Source organism: Choloepus didactylus, chromosome 7, assembly GCF_015220235.1.
Source record: "Choloepus didactylus isolate mChoDid1 chromosome 7, mChoDid1.pri, whole genome shotgun sequence".
Lineage (NCBI taxonomy): Eukaryota > Metazoa > Chordata > Mammalia > Pilosa > Megalonychidae > Choloepus > Choloepus didactylus.
This window is the reverse complement of record NC_051313.1, coordinates 116,910,590-116,933,218: the sequence shown is the minus strand read 5'-3', so window position 1 is coordinate 116,933,218 and position 22,629 is coordinate 116,910,590. Positions and strand designations below refer to the sequence as shown.

General features: G+C 37.9%; 1 protein-coding gene across 4 annotated transcripts in view; it reads left to right on the top strand.

Moving 5' to 3' along the window:
* The window catches only part of ANKS1A (ankyrin repeat and sterile alpha motif domain containing 1A), a 240,219-nt gene that overhangs the window by 2,501 nt on the left and 215,089 nt on the right, over positions 1–22,629 (top strand). Inside the window, exon 1 of one of the 4 annotated variants that reach the window (XM_037843772.1) lies at positions 19,399–19,416. The exons of the other annotated variants lie outside the window; for them this stretch is intronic. The gene's annotated coding sequence lies outside the window, so the exon portion shown is untranslated. Of the gene's footprint in view, positions 1–19,398; positions 19,417–22,629 lie in introns of those variants that run through there. 4 annotated transcript variants of the gene reach the window in all.

Here is a 22,629-nt window from a genome sequence, read left to right as displayed (position 1 = left end):
GCCTTCAATTATAGGGCAAGTCACTCTTAGTGCTCTTACTCAGGAGCTGCTGAATTCTGCTGAGGATGTAGCTGCCTTGTTGCTTAGCAAGACTAAGAAATGTCTGTTGAGTAAATGTTTTTACTTTGAGCCTCAAGGTAATGTGTCCAGTCTCTGTGATACAGGGTGGGTGGTATCTCCATTCCCTTGAATAAGAGAGCTGACTCCTGACTTGCTCCATTGTCTGTTGTTAAGACGGTAGAAGGCCTAAATGTTGCCCCAGCCCCTCATCCTTGTGGTTCCTAGGGTCAAAGAGGATCTGCAGGCCCTGGGTATGTCATTAATTGTGACTGTCTCAGAAGTGGCTGTGATTAATACTGAAAGATTTCTGAGGAAATGAGAGCCTGCATTTAAATAATCCCTAGATCAGCATGTCCTCCCTCTTTAGATTTGGAAATAGAAGAGGGTGGGTACCCTTCCACCCTGCCCCCCACTTCAAGGTCCCTGGGTTATTTAATCACAGCTCTGGAATCATAGCTTCAGATTTGGGCTTTGTATTCACTGCCAACTCCCACCCCAATAGTAATGCCATCTGCAGACCTACATCTGTCCAGCTGTTTGAGTGACCAAATAAAGCTGGCAGGCAGGAAATAGGGACTTACTGTTGCAAGTGGTTAAGTGTTTCAGATTGTGCGTTTTTATGTATGTTCATCTGTTTGTAACACCACCCCCCCATTCTACAAAGGCTTTGTGCTTATTCTTAAGCTACAAAATGCCCTCATCTTTCACTCATCCTTTTCTTTTATATACTAGCTCTTACATCTTAACATCATAAAGCCCTTCCTGATGACCCTAATATATTTAAGATCTGCCAATGTTCTACTTCTTTGGATCACATCATTTACAGTAACTCATCGACTCGTACTTTGCTTGGCTAGCATTTAGTTTATTGCTTTGGCCTATCAGTATAATATTTACATATAGTAATCTGCATCTATTGAGAATATACCCAAGTATCAGAAAGTCAGCGAAGAGAACTTCCACTAGAAAAGAAAAGTTGTTATAAAGTTCGTGGCTTTTCAACCCTCACTCACCCATCATTTACTTTGTGCCATGTCAATTGCTAGATACTGTGCAAAATTTTATCTCAGATCTGGCACATAGTGGTTATTCTATCAAAATTAGTTTCTCCCAAATAAATGCTCTGTTTCCTTACAGAGTTTATAGTAATGTGATATGCCTATTTGACAGACAGATTGAAAAAGTAAGAAACAGAAAAAGTAATAAACATCTATCATAGTTCATAATTTTTGAATAAAAATTCAAATCCCATGAATTTGAAATCATTATATATATAGATTATATATATAAATATGTATGTATATAGTCCCACACCCCTGGTTAGGCCCCCAAGTATCATTGTAATGTAGTTTAAGGCTGTAATTTATGTTATTGTGACTCAGCCATCATTTAAAAGTTAAATTATGTTCAATATAGCCTTTAATGCAGGTAGAAAAATATAAATATATCCCAAAATGATTGAAATATAATTTTTGTTAATTATAAGGATAAACAATAGCTTATCTAGAATGCATACTTTTCCAAAATGTCTAGTCCTCCAAAGGTTCCGGATAGCATGAATTTTATTTTATATAATACTGTCTCATTTGCTAATTGTTTAATGGCTACAAGCCTTCAGTTTGTAGCTTTGGACAGGCACTGTATTATACTTCTTTTTAACTTACGAATTTTTTTTTAGCCCTGGCCACATAGCAGACCCTCACATTCTCATGTAATAAAGCAGAGTTTGATATATTTCATGATTTCCACGAAAGCAACTTCTTTATGAGAATACAGTAAGATTTGGGTTAAAAGTGAGTTCTATCAACTAAAGGGAAAAAAGATCTGAGAAAAGGAAAATGCTAAGGGGAAAAAGATCAGATCATAGCTTAAAACTGTAAATTAAATTATGAGCTGAATACTGATGTTTGTGAATGGAAAGGTAAAGTGAAGTGCACTCCTGAGGGCTCAGCAGCACTAAGAAAGTTTACCAAAGGCCATAGCTGAGGGGGAGATTGTGTCATGGCTTTAGGAAAATTCTGTACTTAATTTCTCAAGTATAAGAACAACAAATAAAAGAGGAAGCCATGGAGGCTTGCTGGAGAAATCTGAACTGGCAATAAATGTGGGTATAAGCTAGTTTTTGTCTGCCATTTGTGAAAAAAAAAAAAAAAAAAAAAAAGGCTGTCCAAAACAAGACACAAATTTCCTAAAATATGCAAAGGATCTGAAATCAGTTGAAGACTGAAAATTTTTGAAAAGTGGACTCCATTTTGGGGACAATAACAGGCTATCCCAAATGTCAGAAGATATGACAATTAATTGTTTTTAAGAAAGTTTCCAAAAGTTTATTTAAGGAATTCAGATTTTTTTTTTTTTTTTAAAAAGAACAATTAGTTTAGTCATCATACTGTCAAATGTTTTTTTATTCACCCCCAGAATAGTTTTGTAGCTTGGGGATTGTAATGACAGGATAGCTTTTTCTCATGCTGACCCTTTTACTTTTATCTACCTACTGGGCCAGGTTTCTTTTGAATGTACTTATTTTGTGGAAAATGAATTTAATATTCTAAGGAAGAGAGAAAAACTGACTATAGAAGGATTGTAGAGTAGAAGAGCCTGGACACAGGATCTTATAGACTTGTCTGATCTAAGGTTTCCTCTCTCCTAAGAGAATGCAAAAACAAAAACAAAACAAAACTATCCACCAAGATAGCCGTTTTCTTGATCTTCCACTAAACCTCCTTATTTAATTAAATATAGTTTTTAAAGAACTTCTTAAAATACTTCTTTTAAGTACAATTTTGTTGGGATGACAGCCATGTTCATTTTTGCTTTTTCTGAAGCAGAATTTAGTTCCTCTGTTTAAACAAAAATAGTATGCCTGGAAATGACTTCTGTATGCTTACTTTTTTTTTTTTAGATGTTCATTTTATTGAGACATATTCACATACTACGCAGTCATACAAAACAAATCGTACATTCGATTGTTCACAGTACCATTACATAGTTGTACATTCATCACCAAAATCAATCCCTGACACCTTCATTACCACACACACACAAATAACAAGAATAATAATTAAAAAAGAAAGAAAAAGAGCAATTAAAGTAAAAAAGAACACTGGGTGCCTTTGTTTGTTTGTTTGTTTCCTTCCCCTGTTTTTCTACTCATCCATCCATAAACTAGACAAAGGGGAGTGTGGTCCTTATGGCTTTCCCAATCCCATTGTCACCCCTCATAAGCTACATTTTTATACAACTGTCTTCGAGATTCATGGGTTCTGGGTTGTAGTTTGATAGTTTCAGGTATCCACCACCAGCTACCCCAATTCTTTGGAACCTAAAAAGGGTTGTCTAAAGTGTGCGTAAGAGTGCCCAGCAGAGTAACCTCTCGGCTCCTTTTGGAATCTCTCTGCCACTGAAGTTTATTTCATTTCCTTTCACATCCCCCTTTTTGTCAAGAAGATGTTCTCCATCCCACAATGCCGGGTCTACATTCCTCCCTGGGAGTCATATTCCACGTTGCCAGGGAGATTCACTCCCCTGGGTGTCTGATCCCACGTGGAGGGGTGGGCAGTGATTTCACCTTTCAAGTTGGCTTAGCTAGAGAGAGAGCGCCACATCTGAGCAACAAAGAGGCATTCGGGAGGAGGCTCTTAGGCACAATTATAGGGAGGCCTAGCCTCTCCTTTGCAGCAACAGTCTTCCCAAGGGCAAATCCTGTGGTAGAGAGCTCAGCCCCTGGAACCACCAGTCCCCTATGTCTGTGGGCATGTTAGCAGCCATCGAGGTGGGGCAGGCCAATACCCCTGCATTGTATGCTTGCCTTTTATCTAAAAATCTAAAGTGTGCCTAATTTAAGTAGGGCATCTACTTGCAGTAAAAGGTAGCTTACATTTATAATAAGTCAGTGGTCTCCCTTTTTCTGAATTCTCTAATTAAAGTTCAGTTTTCACTGTGTCTTCTTAGTTACAAAAATTGAAGACAAGAAACAGTGAAACAGTTTTGTGGTCTGAGGAATTTGTTTTGTATCCATTCAGCTTCAGCATGTTCACTTGTCACAGATTATGGTCCTAGTGGAAGTTGCATCCTTGCCCAGAAAATTTCCTCCAGAAGGTTCTTTTTCCCCTTTGGTTTGTTCATCTAAACAGCTGTGAATTTTGGTTTTGAAAGAGGAAGTCAAGGCTAATTTTGCCCTAGTCTTCAGTAAGGAAAGTAAATTGTTGGGTTTTATAACACAGACACCAAGAAAACCCAAAAGTAGACAGTGAGGAGTTTGTTCTTGGAGACTTTAGGCTGTCCTGTGGGTAGGAAACTGGTCTCTTTTCTGGAGAGCTCTCAGAAAATGTTCCCCAAACGGATTTCCAAAAGATTACTGGGAGATTTTCTGTGGTGTAGAAAATTATCTTGTATCATATGTTACATTCATAGAATATCTTCAAATAATTTTAGTGTGGTTAGAGTTAATGGTAGTTGTACTAGAAGTTGTAAGGTATAGCTTCATACTTATCTTTTCTCTGTAATTTCCAGATCAAGTTTGTTTAGTTTACAAATCAGAAAAAGTTAGTTGTCTGCTTTACTTGTGATGTTATTACCATTGTTAAAAATGGTAGTGATGATCCAGGAAGCAGATCTGCCCCCTGGCTTACTTAACTGGTGAGGGCATAGGTGGCTAAGGCTCTAGCTGTGACCCAGCTCTGCTGTTTCTTTGAGACTTAGGCAAGTTTCATAACCTCTCTGAGCATCTGTGTCTTCATATGTATAACAGGGACTGGAAGGGGGCTTGAGTATCAAATAAGCTAAAATATGTAAAGTGCAAAATATGTAAAGCACATAATGCCTGGTATATGCCAAGGGATTGGTAAACCTTGGCTGTTAGAATTATCTGATGGGAGTCAGGTGTTCGCAACCTTTGACGAATCAGGAATGCTTAACCTTTTAGTTAAAGATACATGTTTTGTGGATGTGTTACCATTTTAAAATTTATAATGATTTATAGCAAAGGCTCCCAAACTTTTCAAGTATGAGGAGTCCCATTTTTAAAAGCCCCAAAAGGTTAATGGTGGCTAAGTTACAAAATTAATACAGGTAGACAATCCCTTGTCTGAAGCCTTGGAGCAAGATATGTTTTGAAATCCAGAATTTTGGGATTGCTGGAAGGTAATAAATAGTGTGCCCCTAGTGGGATCTGGATAAATAGCCAGAAACATTATATTTCTTCAGTGACAGCTGTAAATATACACACTAAATGGAATGAATATGAAGCATCTTAGTATTAGTTCAGGTCAGGTTTTGCAGCTGAACAAGTTTGCTACTAACTTAGGAAAATATATTTTCAGAGCTTTTTGGATTTCTGAATTGCAGGCCTCTGCCTTTAGCATAGAAAAATTGCTAGACACGTAGAAGCACAAAGAAGACAATAAAATCACCCATAATTCCACCACCTAATGAAATGAACTGTTTTAATTTTGATGTACATACTTGGTCTTTCTCTATGCAAACTTTTTTTGTATAAACAGAATTGATTGTATGTACTTGGCCTCAAATTTTTCCTTAATATATATTGTGAACATTTTTCTATCATTTTCTGTTTTCCTCAACCTCATTTTAAAAGTGGTTTTTCATAGTGTATATGAACTGTAATTTATTTAACACCTGCTCTGCCATTGGACAAGAGTTTGTTTACAGTTTTTTGCTATTGGATGTGATGAACATCCTTGTAGATAAGTTTTTGTGCATACTTATGCTTATCACATTTTATATATTTAATAGTATAATAGATGAAGTTTGAGTATTTGACCATTACAAAATCACATGTGCAGTTGAATTTGAAGACAGTTATAATAAGTCTAAGGCCTTTTCTGGCTCCTGTGTCCTTCTGATTGGGAAATGATGTACTTATCTATGGCTGCAAAAATGCTGCTTATATTCAGAAAGCTGTCTTTATGAAGGCACAGGATTTTTTTTTTTATTCATTTTATTGAGATATATTCACATACCACGCAGTCGTACAAAACAAATCGTATATTCGACTGTTCACGGTACCATTACATAGTTGTACGTTCATCACCAAAATCAATCCCTGACACCTTCGTTACCACACACACAAAAATTACAAGAATAATAATTAAAGTGAAAAAGAGCAATTAAAGTAAAAAAGAACACTGGATGCCTTTGTCTATTTGTTTGTTTGTTTGTTTCCTTCCCCTATTTTTCTACTCATCCATCCATAAACTAGACAAAGGGGAGTGTGGTCCTTATGGCTTTCCCAATCCCATTGTCACCCCTCATAAGCTACATTTTTATACAATTGTCTTCGAGATTCATGGGTTCTGGGTTGTAGTTTGATAGTTTCAGGTATCCACCACCAGCTACCCCAATTCATTAGAACCTAAAAAGGGTTGTCTATATTGTGCGTAAGAGTGCCCACCAGAGTGACCTCTCGGCTCCTTTTGGAATCTCTCTGCCACTGAAGCTTATTTCATTTCCTTTCATTTCCCCCTTTTGGTCAAGAAGATGTTCTCCATCCCACGATGCCAGGTCTACTTTCCTCCCTGGGAGTCATATTCCACGTTGCCAGGGAGATTCACTCCCCTGGGTGTCTGATCCCACGGTAGAGGGGAGGGCGGTGATTCCACCTTTCAAGTTGGCTTAGCTAGAGAGAGAGGGCCACATCTGAGCAACAAAGAGGCATTCGGGAGGAGGCTCTTAGGCACAATTATAGGGAGGCCTAGCCTCTCCTTTGCAGCAACAGTCTTCCCAAGGGCAAATCCTGTGGTAGAGAGCTCAGCCCCTGGAACCACCAGTCCCCTATGTCTGTGGGCATGTTAGCAACCATCGAGGTGGGGTAGGCCAATACCCCTGCATTCTGCACCAGCTCCTCAAGGGGGCTCTGCTTATTTTTTTCCTTGTTTTTTTTTTAAACTTTTTTTTTTTAATCAACTGTATAAAAAGTAAAAAAAATTAAAAAAAAACATACAATAAAAGAACATTTCAAAGAGACCATAACAAGGGAGTAAGAAAAAGACAACTAACCTAAGGTAACTACTTTACTTCCAACATGTTCCTACTCTACCCCAAGAAAGTAACCTAATATAGCAACATTTCTGTGAACTTGTTCCTACTATACCCATCAGAAATTAACAGACCATAGTCATTCCTGGGCATTCCCAGAATGTTAAATTTACCCACGATAGCTTATCTGTTCTTATTGGATTATCATTCCCCCTTCCTTAATTGCTCTTTATCACTAGTTCCCCTACATTCTACATTATAAACCATTTGTTTTACATTTTTCAAAGTTCACATTAGTGGTAGCATATAATATTTCTCCTTTTGTGCCTGGCTTATTTCGCTCAGCATTATGTCTTCAAGGTTCATCCATGTTTTCATAGGTTTCATGACATCGTTCCCTCTTACTGCCACGTAGTATTCCATTGTGTGTGTATACCACATTTTATTTATCCACTCATCTGTTGAAGGACATTTGGGTTGTTTCCATCTCTTGACAATTGTGACTAATGCTGCTATGAACATAGGCGATGCACAGGATTTTTAATGGCCAAATAGGGGCTTCACAGGACTTTTTCAAAGGACCATTAATAATACAAATACATATTGTTCAGTGTACAAATACATTGAACATTATGCTTCAAGCATATGAGACAAAACCACTTTATTTTTTGTTGCCATTTTAACTTTTTATTATGGAAAGTTACAAACATTTGAAATAGGTTAAAGAACCGTCATTTAACAGCAACCTAATTTCAATAGTTATTAGCTTATGGCCAATACTGGTTGCTTTTTTTTTTTTTCTTTTAACCCACTCATCCCAGTTGTTTTGAAGGAAATCCTGTACATCATATTTAAAAATTATATATCTCTAAAAAATAAGGACTTTTAAAAAAATTATTCACAGTTCCATTATCTCACCTAAAAAATGGCAATTCCTTAAAATCCTCAAATGTTCACTCAGGATTCGTAGTTTCTGCATTTTTTTCAAATATTTTATTTTTTATGGTTGGTTTGTTCAAATCAGAATCCAGAGCACACACATTACATTTGGTTGATATGTCTCTTAAGTCTCTTTTAACTTATGTTATTTGCCTCACTCAGAGTTTTTTACCTTCCAGTTTCTTTATTGAAGAAAAAGTTCATTTGCCCTGTTTCCCACAGTCTGGATTTTACTGATTGCATCCCTGGGATGTCATTTAACTTGTTACTCAGTCCCCTCTATTTCTATAAGCTGGAAATCAGATTTGGGGGTTGGTCTGATTCAGGTTTGAGCTTTTTTTGTCAAGACTACTTCCTAGGGGATGTTGTATACTTCCAACAGGTTAGCCTTTCTTTTTTTGTGATGACACTGATGACATTCATGATCACTGTCTAGATCCATGATTTAATTTTAAAGGTTTGCAAAATGCTGATATTTTCATTTCCATTAGGCCTTCTATTAACTGGAATACTTTTTAGAGAGAAACTTTATAGAGAAACTTCCTCTTACCAACTACTGAGGTACAGTTTGTGCAGGAAAGATGGACTAAAGACTTCATTCTTTCCTGTTTATGTTTTGAGATTGTTCCCTACTAGTCTTAAGAGGTATCCAATGAGAGTTTTGTAATTATAATTATGAACTCATTTTTAAATGTATGTGATGTGCTTCATCAATATCCTTTTAAAAAGTGCTCTGAGACATTTAGACTTTGAGAATTTTGCTTTACCATGAAAAGCAGTTTAATTGATATGTAAAAAGTGGAATTATGTGTTTGTATATTTTATTTGAGTGATATTTCTAGTCACAAACCAGTTTGTGCTGGTTCAGCTGTCTTTTTGCAAATCAAGCTTCCCCATCTTGAGTGAATAGATTAGTTTATCTTGCCTTCTAACCCTTTTTTTTTCCTTGCCAGTCTCTGGCCTACCTTAATGGCCCAGTAGGTGAGTAAGCCTTAAAAAGATGCCTCAGGGACTTGAGTAATCAAGTTTCTTTAGGTTGTAATTAAAGAAGGCCTACTTTAAATGGTCTTTTTCTGTTCTCTTTGTGGGTGGGGGTGGGGGTGGGGAGGTGCACAGCAAGGAGGGGCAATAGATAAGAATCTAGATATGCCAGGATGAGTTGTTCATTATTCAGTCCTGTTACTCTGATCATGCTTCACGGTTCTGCATTTTTTACATAAACATTGAAGAGTTAGTTCAATTGTGTTTTTTAAAGTGCAAAAGTAAATTTCTCTGTCTTTTTATTGTTGATTTCTGATTTATTGCTTTCAGAGTCCCGTGCTCGCAATCACAGCTCTGAATTTGAGTTCCTATTATGGCATTTTTGTATTTTCCTTTCTTGGTTTGGAGCTCCACTATATATGAAAACCTGTTTTTTTTAAATGTTTCTTACATTGGTTTTGTGTGTTTGGATGGGGGTGGGAGGTCTGGGTCATCTGCCTTGGCTCAGACCACCTCATTAGCTAACGGATGCAAACACTACATGCATGGAGTCAGTTTAGAAACCAAATGCGATAAAAACATCACATGGAGCCTACTTATTTATTTATTTATTTTTTTAGTTTGATGGGGTAGTCAGGGTTCCACTCCAGGACCTCTTTTAGGCAATGACAACATCAAACTGCATCATACTAACTGATTTCATATAGCACTGTTTTGTTTTGTTTTTTCCATAGCACTTTAATGTTGGGCACTCAGATTCTTTGTAGAGTGTTATCATTAATTAAGATGAAAAATGAAGATAAGAGATGTAGTATATTGGACTTAACTTACTGAAAGGAAAACACATCTTAAAACTCCTTAGCTCCATGTTGCCTAGGTGTTATCAACACTGTTGAGTTGGTGAGAGTGTGATTCTTGCGAGATCAAGACTATGGCCCTGCTTACACTTGATGGGGTCCAGTGGCTCTATCCTTTGTCATGGCTACACATTGCATTTTTCCTTACCAGTGGTGACCAGGAAACAACATGATGCATGGAGATCAGCCAGATCCTTTACTGTGACTGGAAAAGCAGGTCCAAATGCATGTCCCACTAGTAGTAATATCAGTAGTCAGCATTTACTGACTGTAAGCCATTAAAAATGTCTTTATTAGAATTAAGAAAGTAAATTTTGTAAACCATCTTTCTTTTGTGCATTTTGTGACTTTCAGTTTTTCATGTTAATAGATCTCCAAATCACAGTTCTTTTCAGTCATAGAGAAGGTTTAAAGTCTCAGGGATTTTAATTTTTTCAAAAGGAACATTTTATTAAAAAAAAATAGAGACTTTCTATTCTTAACTGTGGAAGATAGAAAAAGTTGTATTGTTACTTGAGCTATCAGATATTTAGAAAATACAAACTGGTTTATTTGGGGGTGGGACTTTAACCTTAGAACAATCCTTCTAAAGGGGGTGTCTGCACGATGACCCTGTTTGTATTAGTGAACCACCCTGTTGACTTGGTTTTCCTTTCACCAGAGTAAGCATTTATTGTTGTTTTCTTTTCAGTTTTCTTTAAAACACAATCCATTTCTCAAGTTATCTTTTTCTTTTAAATTACAGTAGAGGGCTACTTATAAAGTCTCATAACTTTTTTGTAAGAAAAGCTTACAGAACACATCAGTTCAGGGCTGTTTACTTGAGTTGCTGGAAAATTCTTCGACTTTCTCGTGTTTGTTTTTAGCTCTTTAACTCTTCTTGCTGGACCTGGGAGGAGCCCAGTTCTAGCTCTGTTCCTAAGTACGGGAATCAGTGGTATCATGTTCCCCACTTCTCTGATCCAGCCTGGTCAAGTCTGTGCACTGACTCGTGTCCTGCTTTGCTCAAGCTGATTCTTACTTCCTCAGGGTGCCTTATGGCTGTAATAAGACTTTACTGCAAAGCCCAGCCCACATTGCTGTATTTGAGGTAGTTAACTCTTAGGGAACTTGACTCAAAGCTGTTGTAGGTGAGTGTGTATGTGTGTATTTGGGGAGAGGAGTAGTTTCACTTATTGAGCCTTAATACTTTGCTCTGTTTGTGCCAAGAATTTTACGTCTGTATTATCTCAGTTTATCTTCACAGCATACTTGCTAGAAAATTGATATTATTCCCATTTTATAGCTAAGAAGCAGAGGTTCAGACAGAGGTTAAAGTGACCAATGAGCAGAGGGCCACGTGATGGGTTGTTGAGTCAGAAGTCTCTGACTCCAAAACTGTTACTTGTAAAGCGCTATATTTTGACCACTTGGAGACTTGGTCTCTTTGCATGAGATTTGAGCTATCATTTACTTTACGCTTAGATGAAATTTTATCAAAAAGATTAATTAGGTATTTATTTATTTTATTTGTTGCTTTTATAGCACTTACTTTGTGCCATACACTGAAGTGTTTTATGAATTTTAACTCGTTTTATCCTCATAACAACTCTTTGAGGACAGCACTAATATTGCCATTTTACTAATGAACAGGAAGCACAGAGAGGTCAAATAACTTGCCCAGGGTAGTAAGATAATAAGTGGTAGAGCTTGGTTTGGAATCTAGCACACTGGTTCTGGAGTTCTTAATGATTGCTCTTAATTATTCTGTAACCTAGAATTCTTTTTACCCAAAAAATGTAATGCAAATCCCCCTGGAACACTGACTACATAAAGTAAAATAGGCTTATTTTTAAAATAATTGACAGTTACCCTGGAATACAGGAAAGTTGGATGTGGGGAATACCTGATTTTGTTTTTGTACTCTAAATTTATGCCAAATAATACATTTGGAGGATATAGCGGAATGCCCTGCAACTCAATGAAGAGGAAAATCCTCTTTTTTTTTCCCTCTAGGAAATCATCATCTCCTCTCAGGAAGGTTCATGTGTTCAAGAATTGCACCTGTGAGGAAATACAGCAGCCTCCCCCATCTGTTCCCCTACCCACACAGTTCAAAGTGATAAATAATTTGTTTTGTTTTGTACATATGACTGCCAGATACTTTACCAGAGGCCAAAATGTGTTCAAGGGAAGTCAATCTAAACAATCATTTGGAAACCAGAGGCCTGTGTATTTGGAGTTATTTCCAACTATTGCTTCCAACTATTGCATTTCTCTCCCCTCGCCTCCCTCATTAGTGGTTTGCAACCAAAATTTGCATTCCCAAATAAAAAATAATATTAATAAATAATAATAAAATCACAAAGTGATTTTCAGAGAGTGTTTTTGGCTGGCTCAGATCATTGTGATACTAGCTGAAAGTCTGGGATTGTGGGACAGGAAATGTTACTTTCCATAATCCTTGGTGCTTTAATCTTCACAATCCTGTGACACAGGTATTATAGTGATCATTTTACAGATGAGATCAAAGTGGTCAAGAGACTTGCCCAGAACTGAGGTTTTTCATTCGCGAGGCCTTTAGAGTCTATGTTATATGGAGATTCTGGCTGCCAGGAAGATGTCTGAGTCCCAGGTTGTGGAAGTATAAGGAAAAGATAGTATTCTGCCTTGGTAGTTCTAAAAATACTTAGGGGTCCTATATGCTTAGCAGTAATAGAATAGCTCTATTACTTTTTATTTACAAATGGAATTTTCTCATATATTGAAATAGGCAGAGACTCTAGATATGTTACTTTTTAATCTTGCTTTCTCCATAATTGTATGTTTAAGATCTAACTGGAGAATAGCTTTCTTGCTAGTTACTCATCAATAGTCCCTTTCTCCATCTTTAGCAGAGCCAGAGCAGGCTTTCAAAAAGGTTTTTAAGTAAATGATCCAGGACTTAGTGCTTCATTTTAAAGCTTAGCAAGTTCTTGTTTTTTTTTTTTAAAGGAAGAAAGGATTCAATACTTTTTTTTTAAATTCAGTTTTATTGAAATACATTCACACACCATACAATCATCCATGATATACAATCCACTGTCCACAGTATGATAACATAGTTATGCGTTCATCACCACAATCTATCTCTGAACATTTTCCTTACATTAGAAAGAACCAGAACAAGAATAAAAAATGAAAGTGAAAAAAGAACACCCAAATCATCCCCTCATCCCACCCCATTTGTCCTTTAGTTTTTATCCCCATTTTTCTACTCATCCATACACTAGATAAAGGGGGTGTGATCCACAAGGTCTTCACAATCACACTGTCACACCTTGTAATCTACATTATTCTATAATTGTCTTCAGGAGTCCAGACTGCTGGGTTGGAGTTTGGTAGTTTCAGGTATTTACTTCTAGCTATTCCAATACATTGTCTAAAGTGTGCATAAGAGTGCCCACCAGAGTGATCTCTCGGCTCCTTTTGGAATCTCTCTGCCACTGAAGCTTATTTCATTTCCTTTCACATCCCCCTTTTGGTCAAGAAGATGTTCTCTGTCCCACGATGCCGGGTCTACATTCCTCCCCTGGAGTCATATTCCACGTTGCCAGGGAGATTCACTCCCCTGGGTGTCTGATCCCACATGGGGGGAGGGCAGTGATTTCACCTTTCAAGTTGGCTTAGCTAGAGAGAGAGGGCCACATCTGAGCAACAAAGAGGCATTCGGGAGGAGGCTCTTAGGCACAATTATAAGGAGGCCTAGCCTCTCCTTTACAGCAACCGTCTTCCAAGGGTAAAACCTATGGTAGAGGGCTCAACCCATCAAACCACCAGTCTCCTATGTCTGTGGTCATGTTAGCAAAGAAATGGATTGGCTTTTATCAAGGGGATTTATTAGGTTAAAAATTTACAGTTCTAAAGCCATAGAAGTGTCCAAATTAAGGCATTGAAAGAGGATACCTTCACTAAAGAAAGGCTGATGGCTTGTGGAACGCCTCTGTCAGCTGAGAAGGCATATGACTGGCATCTGTTGGTGCTTTGCTTCTGGGTTCTGGTTTCAAAATGACTTTCTCTAAAACATCTCTGGGCTTCTGTCTCTCTTAGCGTCTCTCAGCTCTCTGCTTGATTCTCCTGGGGCGTTTTTCTCTAAGCATCTGGGAGTCCTCTCTTAGCTTCTCTGTGGCAAACTCTGGGCTTTATCTCTTAGCTTAGCATCTCAAAACATCCTTCTGTCAGCATCTCCCAGCATCTCGAAGCATCTGAGTTTGTGTGGGCTCTCAGCTCTCTTAAGGATTCCAGTGATGTAATTAAGACCCACCCTGAATGGGCGGGGTCACACTTCCATGGAAATAGTTTAATCAAAAGGTCCCACCCCGCAAGATTGGCCTAAAGATCATGGCTTTCTGGGGTCCATAACAGCTTCAAACCAGCACAATTGGGCTACAAAAAAATTTTGGGAAACTTACTGAAGTTATTTAGAATACTTCATCTTGGTCTTTCACTCAACATTTATTGAGCACCTACTGTGAACAAATACTGTTCTTCGTTCTTTAAGATAGCAGCAACTTCACTGCTGCCTGTCCTCATTAAAGGTAATCCCATTGGTCCTCTTACCTTACATGGTATAATAGGGTTGGTAGAATAGCCAATATTTAAGGTGAGGGGTAACTCTCCCGTTTACAGTTAGAAACACAGGTCCTTCTGATTGGTATCTCTTTTGGGAGGCAACATAAAACATTCCTGCATATTCTTTTATATATTCTACCACTAAACCTGGGCTTCTTCCTGCAGGCCCTCCTAGCACCCTGTGTAGACCTCCAAAGGGCCTTTGCACATTGACAGAGGAAGAGCAAGGGAGAGAAGAAGGCAGAGAGGTTAAGGACGTAGCCCAAGCAACTTGCTTGTAGCTTTCTTTCCCCACAAGCATGGTAGGGCAGAGCTGCTGGTGGAGAAATGGGAGCAAGCACTTGGCTGAGTGGAGGAGCTCTTCCTGTATGATTGTGGAGAGGCAGGTTTGACTTGAGGTACATTTAGATGTCAGTGATATTTTCTTTTGGCATCTTTACATCTTGGTGACTTTTTCCCTTCCCACCCAACCAAGTGCTGCCACCTCCTCCTATGTGTTTCAAATTACCTATCAAAATTCCTGTAACCACTCTGTAGCTAGGTTCAACTTAATGTTAGAAGATCAGTTTTTGTAAGGGGATTTGCATTAAAGTGCAAATGAAATGGCCTTCTGCCCTCTCACTCTGTTTTTCTGTTAAAGTGATCAAAATATCTGATAGTGTGATATAAGAAAGATCTTTTTGAGTAGAGAGGTTCTTTGCTTTCTTCCAGCTAGGTGTGGGGGGAAGGGAGACACCCTGTCCCTAGAGAATCAACTGCTGGCTGCTTTGTATTCTCTCCATGCTCCCCACCCTCTTTTCTGGACCCATGGCCAGGAGGACCCTGACCAAGTTGGACCCCACCTCTTCACTTGGTGGCTACCCTGTTTAGGGAATTCTAGGTGTTTCTGCTCTGGCCAGTGTAACAACAGCTTGTGAGAGTGGAACTGTGGATGAGGGCTGATAGGCAGCTTTCAGAACTCCCAGATCATACAGTCCCTGGAGAGAGGAAAAGTTTGTCTCCTGTTACCAATTCCTGTCTCTGCCCCCTTTCACTCCCCAAACCTGGTACCACATACACAGGGTCTATTCCAACCCCCAACCCCAACCCCACTCCAGTTTTTCTGCTTCCAGCTCTCTCCAGAAATGTTTTTACTGTTTCTTGTTCTGTCCTATCTCTCCATCCCTAGAACTAGCCCCTGCTTGCTCCTTCCAGGGACTGAGTTTAGCCATTGTTGAAATAAAAGCCTTGAGACTTTGTGGGTGTAGAACATCTTCCAGCTGAGAATCAGAGGATGTAGTATTCCATGCAAATGTGGATTGATGATTCCATTTGAAGGCAGATATGACTTGGGAGAGGCGGTATAGCACAGTGGTTAGGAGTGTGGGTTCTGGAGCCAGTCTGCCTGGGTTCAAATACCAGCTGTCCATTTAGCAGTAAGTTATCTAAACTCTCTATGCCTCAGTTTTCTCATTCCCCAAATGAGGGTAACAATAGTACCTACCTCATAGGGTTGTGAGGATTACAAGAGATACTACATATAAAGATGTTTAGAACAGCTCCTGGCACGTGGTACATGCTTATTAAATGTTGGCTAAATAACTGTTATACAAGATTAAGCTCCAGGGCTGATAAAATGGTTGCTAACAAGTTCATCATTAATGTGTCTCTGTGCTATGTGGAAAATTATGATGAGGAAAAGAAAGCAACAAAAGATATCTCTGGATTAGTTTAATAAAAAGCCATCACATTTAGCACATTTTCTCAAGTTATCCTTAAAGATAGCTATTAAATCTGTTTCTTGAATTTTATAGTTTCATTAAAACTGTTCTGTTTGCCTGCTGATTTGTTGAAGTAAAAATTTGACTGCAAGCATGCAAAGATTTTTTTTTCTATGGGACATCATGTAACTATAGCATATTAAATGTGAATTTACTGGCCCAGAACATCCTTGCAGCTAGACCTGTGCATATACCTCTTTGCCTAAACAACTTCCCATGCTCCCTTTGACAGTTTCAGTTTCATCTTAGAAAAGGCATGGTGTATGGTGGTAAAGTGCCTAGACTCTGGAGTCAGGCTGTCTGGGTACAAGTACCAGCTCTGCTCTTGCCTAGCAGTATGACCTTGGGGAATTTTCTTAACTTCTGTGTTTCATTTTTTTAGTTGGCAGTAATAGTAGCTGTTTTATATTGTTGTCTGAGAATTAAATGATCCGCAAAAGCACGTAGCATATTCCTAGCACATAGTAGAGTCTCAGCAAGTATTAGTTAGCTATTATTACCATTGCGGGAACATTCCTGCTGAAAGCCTTCCTGATTCTGCTTGTGAGAGTCTTTCCTGTGTGCTTCCAGAGCCTGCTCAATATGCATTTATCATGATAAGCGTAATGTAATTGCCTGTTTGTTTATTTCTATCCCTTTCTAGACTACAAGGTCCTTGAAGTAAGGCCTATTTTTTGGTCACAATAGTGTGTATCCACATTGCCTGGTAGACAGTTGTTTCCTCCACTTGCTCTAAGATGTTAGGATAGATGTTTTCTCTTTGCTTTTTTAAAAGAGTCCCTAACTAAATTGCTATTGATTTATTGATTATTGAATCTGCTTGCCTCTTTAATCATGAGCCAGGATGTTTTAAATTGTGTTTTGTTGTCCCCCTTAGGGCAATATTTAAAAATGCACCATTTAGAATGAAAAATTACATTTATGAAGCTTCTTTGTGCCAGGCATTACAGTAGACTTTTTAGATACATTTTTATTGAATTCACCCTCAACTCCTCTGAGTTAGGTGCACATATATCCTTAAAAGGATTTGTATAAAGTGCTCAGAATCATTCAGCATTGTAAATGGCAGAATTGGGATCTAAACCAGGGTTGCTGACCTCATGGCACATGCCATTTTTGTGTTATGCTCACTGTGTCACTGACGACTTGGTTGATGCCCTGCCCATAGCTGCTGATCCCAGGGCCTTATTGCTTCCTCCCTAGGGAGCAGTACAATTAGATTTGAAAGTGATTGTTAAAGGGTTTGATTATTTTGCTGGAAAGCTTCTGAGTTGGATATGGTTTTGTAGTGTGCAACTGCAATATTTTAAACATACATGCACACATAAAAATAGCACAAAACAATGAGACTGACATGCAGGCAGATACGGATTATAGAAAAGAACAAGCATGGGAACGCTGGAGAGGAACGAGCAGAGAGACTTCTATTTTTATAGCTTCATTTCTCAGTTTGTCCAAAAGTTAAGAATAGAATTAATCATGCCCCCTAGGCCACCTGAATCACTGACTGGTACAGAGATGTTCTGTCAAAATGTGCCATTAGTCAAAGACTAGGTTCCATTTCTCTTCTGAAAGTGGATTTTTAAAAAGCAAAACACAAATGGGCTTGGAACTAGGGTTCATTGGGAATCAAAATAACATAGTCTTTGTTTTTTACTCTAAGAATCATTAGGGTACCAGCCTTATGTAACACACTACATTTTAATGTTCTATTTGCATATTATAGAAAAACCTTGGGAGTGGCATGCTTCCAAGTGATTAACACCCACCCACCGAGCTGTTTCTAGTGCAGGAAGCCTGGCTGAAAGGAAGCACCTCTTCGTCTGTGTTGTTCTGTCAGGCCCTCACCCAAGATGAGGGTCACAAGGACCACTCAGGGGCTTCGAAATGTAGTTGCAGATGGTGGCTTCAGCTTCAAAAATATCTAAGACTCCTTCTAGCTCTGAAATTCTGTAAGAACTCGGAAGATGCAGGAGAGAGGAGGAGAGAGGCTTTTTGATTTTAATTCCTTCAAAAATATTAACATCTTTTTTTTATTTCATTATTTAAAAAAAAATGTAGGTGTGTGACACCTTGTATTTCCAAAAGGCCTTAGTGTAACTTGAAACTTTCTGATCATAGAAGATGGTCTAGATAAAGACTCACTTATCAGAACAACTGATAATTGGAGTTCACAACAACCTGAGCAACAAAATCCTGAATTTCTTTTTGAGAAGTGGGTCCATCTAGTCAAATTTAGGTTCAGTGCTGTTAGCAATTGTTGGCTAGAAAAATATCAGGAACTTTTTTTTGGTAAACAAATGTGAAGGGTATTAGAAGTTTGTGGGAACACTCAGAAGAACACAACCTAAATGTTCTGAATAAATTGATACCCTCCTCTAGGTTATTATATGCAGGTAATTCAAAGAATTGTTCCTTGCTTTGTTTCCTTTGTGATTTTTTCCCCCTTGCTTATGTTGGGATGATTTAATTGATATGCTTTTTTGACAAAGACTGTATGTAAGTAGAGAACGATAACAACTAACATTTGTTTTGTGCTTACTGTATTGTAAGCAACGTGCTAATACTTTACATTTACCTCATTTAATCCTCACAAAGCCATATGAATAGATAATGTTGTTATCCCCATTTTACAGATGAGGAAACTGAGGCACAGAGAGGCTCAGTAACAGTGTCCAAGGTCATAGAGCTAGTAAACGGATGAGTCAGGATTTAGTCTGGCTCCAGAGCCCAAATGTATAACCACCATACTATATCTGTCAGCTAGAGATGATATGAGAAATGTAGATATTACAGAAACACGTGGTTTTTGTCACAAACGTTGCCTTCCCACCTTGATCGGCACACCTGGTTTTGACTTTCAACAATTTTGCAGAACTCATGTCTTTCCTCACAGGATGATGATTTTCCTCCACACACATAAGAGACCTTGTCCATCTGTGATTCATCCTAACTAAAGATGAGATAGATGTGGCTGTGAGGGCCACTGCATCCCCTGAGAGCAAGCTCATGCAGAGAAGAGGGTACAGAGTCCTGAATCCTGAGCATTTCCATACCCTAGGTGCCAGGAGAAAGAGCCAGAGAAGCTATCACAGGAGGAACCAGAATGAGCTGAAGGGGTCTAGGAAGGCCACATCCTCAGTACTGTAGTCTTCATGAAGTAGTTGAAGATTTGTGTACATTCTCTGCGCAAAAAATTTCTACAACAGTGAGCTCAGCTGCCTTCCAAAAAGGTACAAATGCATTTTCCTGTTTTTCTCAGTTGTTAACCCTTTCTAAAGGAGACATTCTTTGGGAGAGATTTGCTTAGCTTAAGTTTCAGGTTTCCCTGCTGCTCTGTTACTTCTGTGTGGTTTGGCAAACTGTTGGCATGGGGGCTTTGGATTTCCAAATGAGTGGCTCTAGCCATTTCAAGAAAATCTATCTGAAATGATAATTTAGAAGTAGTAGGATGCAAAATGATTGGAGAGACAAAGGCAGAGGAATATGTTAGTATATTTATTAATAGTGTTTGATTTTAGAAGAATTTTACTTGCCTCTAATACCACCCTTATTTTTCCCTTAATTCTGTTTCTTTTATTAGAGAAGTTATAGGTTTATAGAAAAATTACACAGAAAATATGGAGTTCCCATATATCTCTATTGTTAATACCTTGCATTAGTGTATTATATTTGTTACAATTGATGAAAGAAAATTTCTATCATAATATTAACTATAGTCCATGGTTTACATTAGAGTTCATTGTGTTGTACAGTCCTATGTTTTTTTTTTTAATTTTTTAATTTTAGTAATGTATACACAATCTACAATTTCCCCCTTTAACCACATTCAAATATATAATTCAGTGGTGTTACTTATATTCACAGTGTTGTGTTACCATCGCAATATTTCCAAAATCCGTATCAATTAAGCATTATCTCCCCATTCTCAACCCCCACCTCAGCCCCTGGTAACTCATATCCTAGTTTCTGACTCTGAATTTGCTTATTCTAATTATTTCATATCATTGAGATCCTACAATATTTGTCATTTTGTGTTGGCTTATTTCACTCAACATGATGTCTTCAGAGTTCATCCATGTTGTCACATGTATCCGGATTTCATTCCTTTCAACAGCTGAATAATATTCCATTGTATGTACTTATCAGATTTTGCTTATCCATTCGTCTGTTGATGGACACTTGGGTTGCTTCCGTCTTTTGACAATAGTGAATAATACCTCTATGAACATTGGTGTGTCAGTATTTTCTTTTAGTTCTTTGGGTATATACCTAGAAGTGCCAGGTCATATGGTAATTCAATACTTAACTTTCTGAGGAACTGCCAGAGTGTCCTCCACAGTGGCTTCACCATTTTAGTCTCACCAATAATGAATGAGTGTTCCTTTTTTCCGCATCCTCTCCAATACTTGTTATTTTTCACTTTTTAAATAGTAGCCATTCTAGTCACTGTGAAGTGGTATCTCAGTGGAGTTTGATTTACATTTTCCTCATGGCTTATGATGTTGAGCATCTTTTCATGTGCTTTTTGGCCATCTGTATATCTTTATAGAAATATCTATTCAAGTCTTTTGCCCATTTTTTAGTTGATTTGTTTGTCTTTTTACTGTTGAGTTGTAGGATTTCCAAATAATTTCTCCCATTCTGTAGATTTTCTTTTTACTTTAATGATGTAGTCTTTTGGTGAGCAAAAGTTTTTAATTTTGATGAAGTCCTATTTATCTGTTTTTTTCTTTTTTGTGTGTGCTTTTGGTGTAAGGTGTAGAAAACCATTGCCTAAAACAAGTCCTGAGGATGTGTCCCTATTTTTCTTCTAGAAGTTTTATAGTTTTGGTTCTTACATTAGGTCTTTGATCCATTTCAAGTTAATTTTTGTATGTAGTATGAGCTTGGAGTCCCCCTTCATTCTTTTGTATATGGGTATCAGTTTTCTCAGCACCATTTGATGATGAAACTCTTTGTGCCGGTTTGAGTGTATTGTGTCCCCCAAATGCCATTATCTTTGTGGTCTTGTGTGGGGCAGACGTTTTTGGTGCTGGTTAGATTTGCTTGGAATGTGCCCCACTCAGCTGTGGGTAATGATCATTTTGATGAGATGTTCCCATGGAGGCATGGCCCCACCCATTCGGGGTGGGCCTTGATCAGTGGAGCTATATATATGAGCTGACTCAGAGAGAGGAGACTAACTGAGTGCAGCTGGGAGTGATGTTTTGAAGAGGAGCAAGCTTGCTAGAGAGGAGCATCCCGGGAGAAAGCCGTTTTGAGGCCGGAGCTTTGGAGCAGATGCCGGCTGCCTTCCCAGCTAGCAGAGGTTTTCCGGACGCCATTGGCCATCCTCAGGTGAAGGTGCCCGGTTGCTGATGTGTTGCCTTGGACGCTTTGTGGCCTTAAGACTGTAACTGTGTAGTGAAATAAACCCCCATTTTATAAAAGCCTGTCCATCTCTGGTGTTTTGCATTCTGCAGCATTAGCAAACTAGAACACTCTTCTTTCTCCACTTAGTGGACTTGGCACCCTTGTCAAAAACCATTTGACCAGAGGATTTATTTCTAAACTTTCAATTCAATTCCATTGGTCTATATGTCTTCCCTTATGCCCATACTATGTTGTTTTGATTACTTTGCCTTTGTAATAAGTTCTAAAATCAGGAAGTGTGACTCCTCCAGCTTCATTCTTTCTTTTGAAGATGGTTTTGGCTATTTGGGGCCCCTTACCTTTTCATATAAATTTGATGATTGGCTCTGTAGTTTCTGTAGAGAAGACTGTTGGAATTTTGATTGGGATTGTATTGGACCTGTAAATTGCTGTGGGTTAGACTTGATATCTTAACAATATTTAGTCTTCCAATCCATGAACATGGAATGTCTTTCCATTTATTTACATTGTCTTTGATTTCTTTTAGTAGTGTTTTGTACTTTTTGTATACAAGACCTTTAAATCTTGGTTAAATTTGTTCCTAGATATTTGATTCTGTTTGTTCATTATTGTAAATGGAATTTTGTTCTTGATTTCTTCCTCTGATTGTTCATTACTAGGGTATAGAAACACAACTATTTTGTTTTGTTTTTTTTTAGATTTTTATTATGAAATAGAACATATGGAAAAGTGATAACATCCAAAGTACAATTTAGCAAGTAGCTTGAGAGCAAATTTTAAAGAATGTTATGGGTTACAGTTCTAGAATTTCAGTTATTTCCTTATTGTGAAATATAACATATGTACAGAAAGGTAATAACTTTCAAAGTACAATGTAATGAGTAGCTATAGAGAAAATTTCAAAGAATGTTATGGGTTACAGTTCCACTATTTCAGTTATTTTCTTCTAGCTATTCTAGAAGGAATATTTAATTGCTTTATTTTAGAAACCAAAAAATTAAAAAATTAAACCATTTGTATAAAGATTCAATATTTATAATCCTTTGTTAAATCCTATCTTGCCTGTTGCT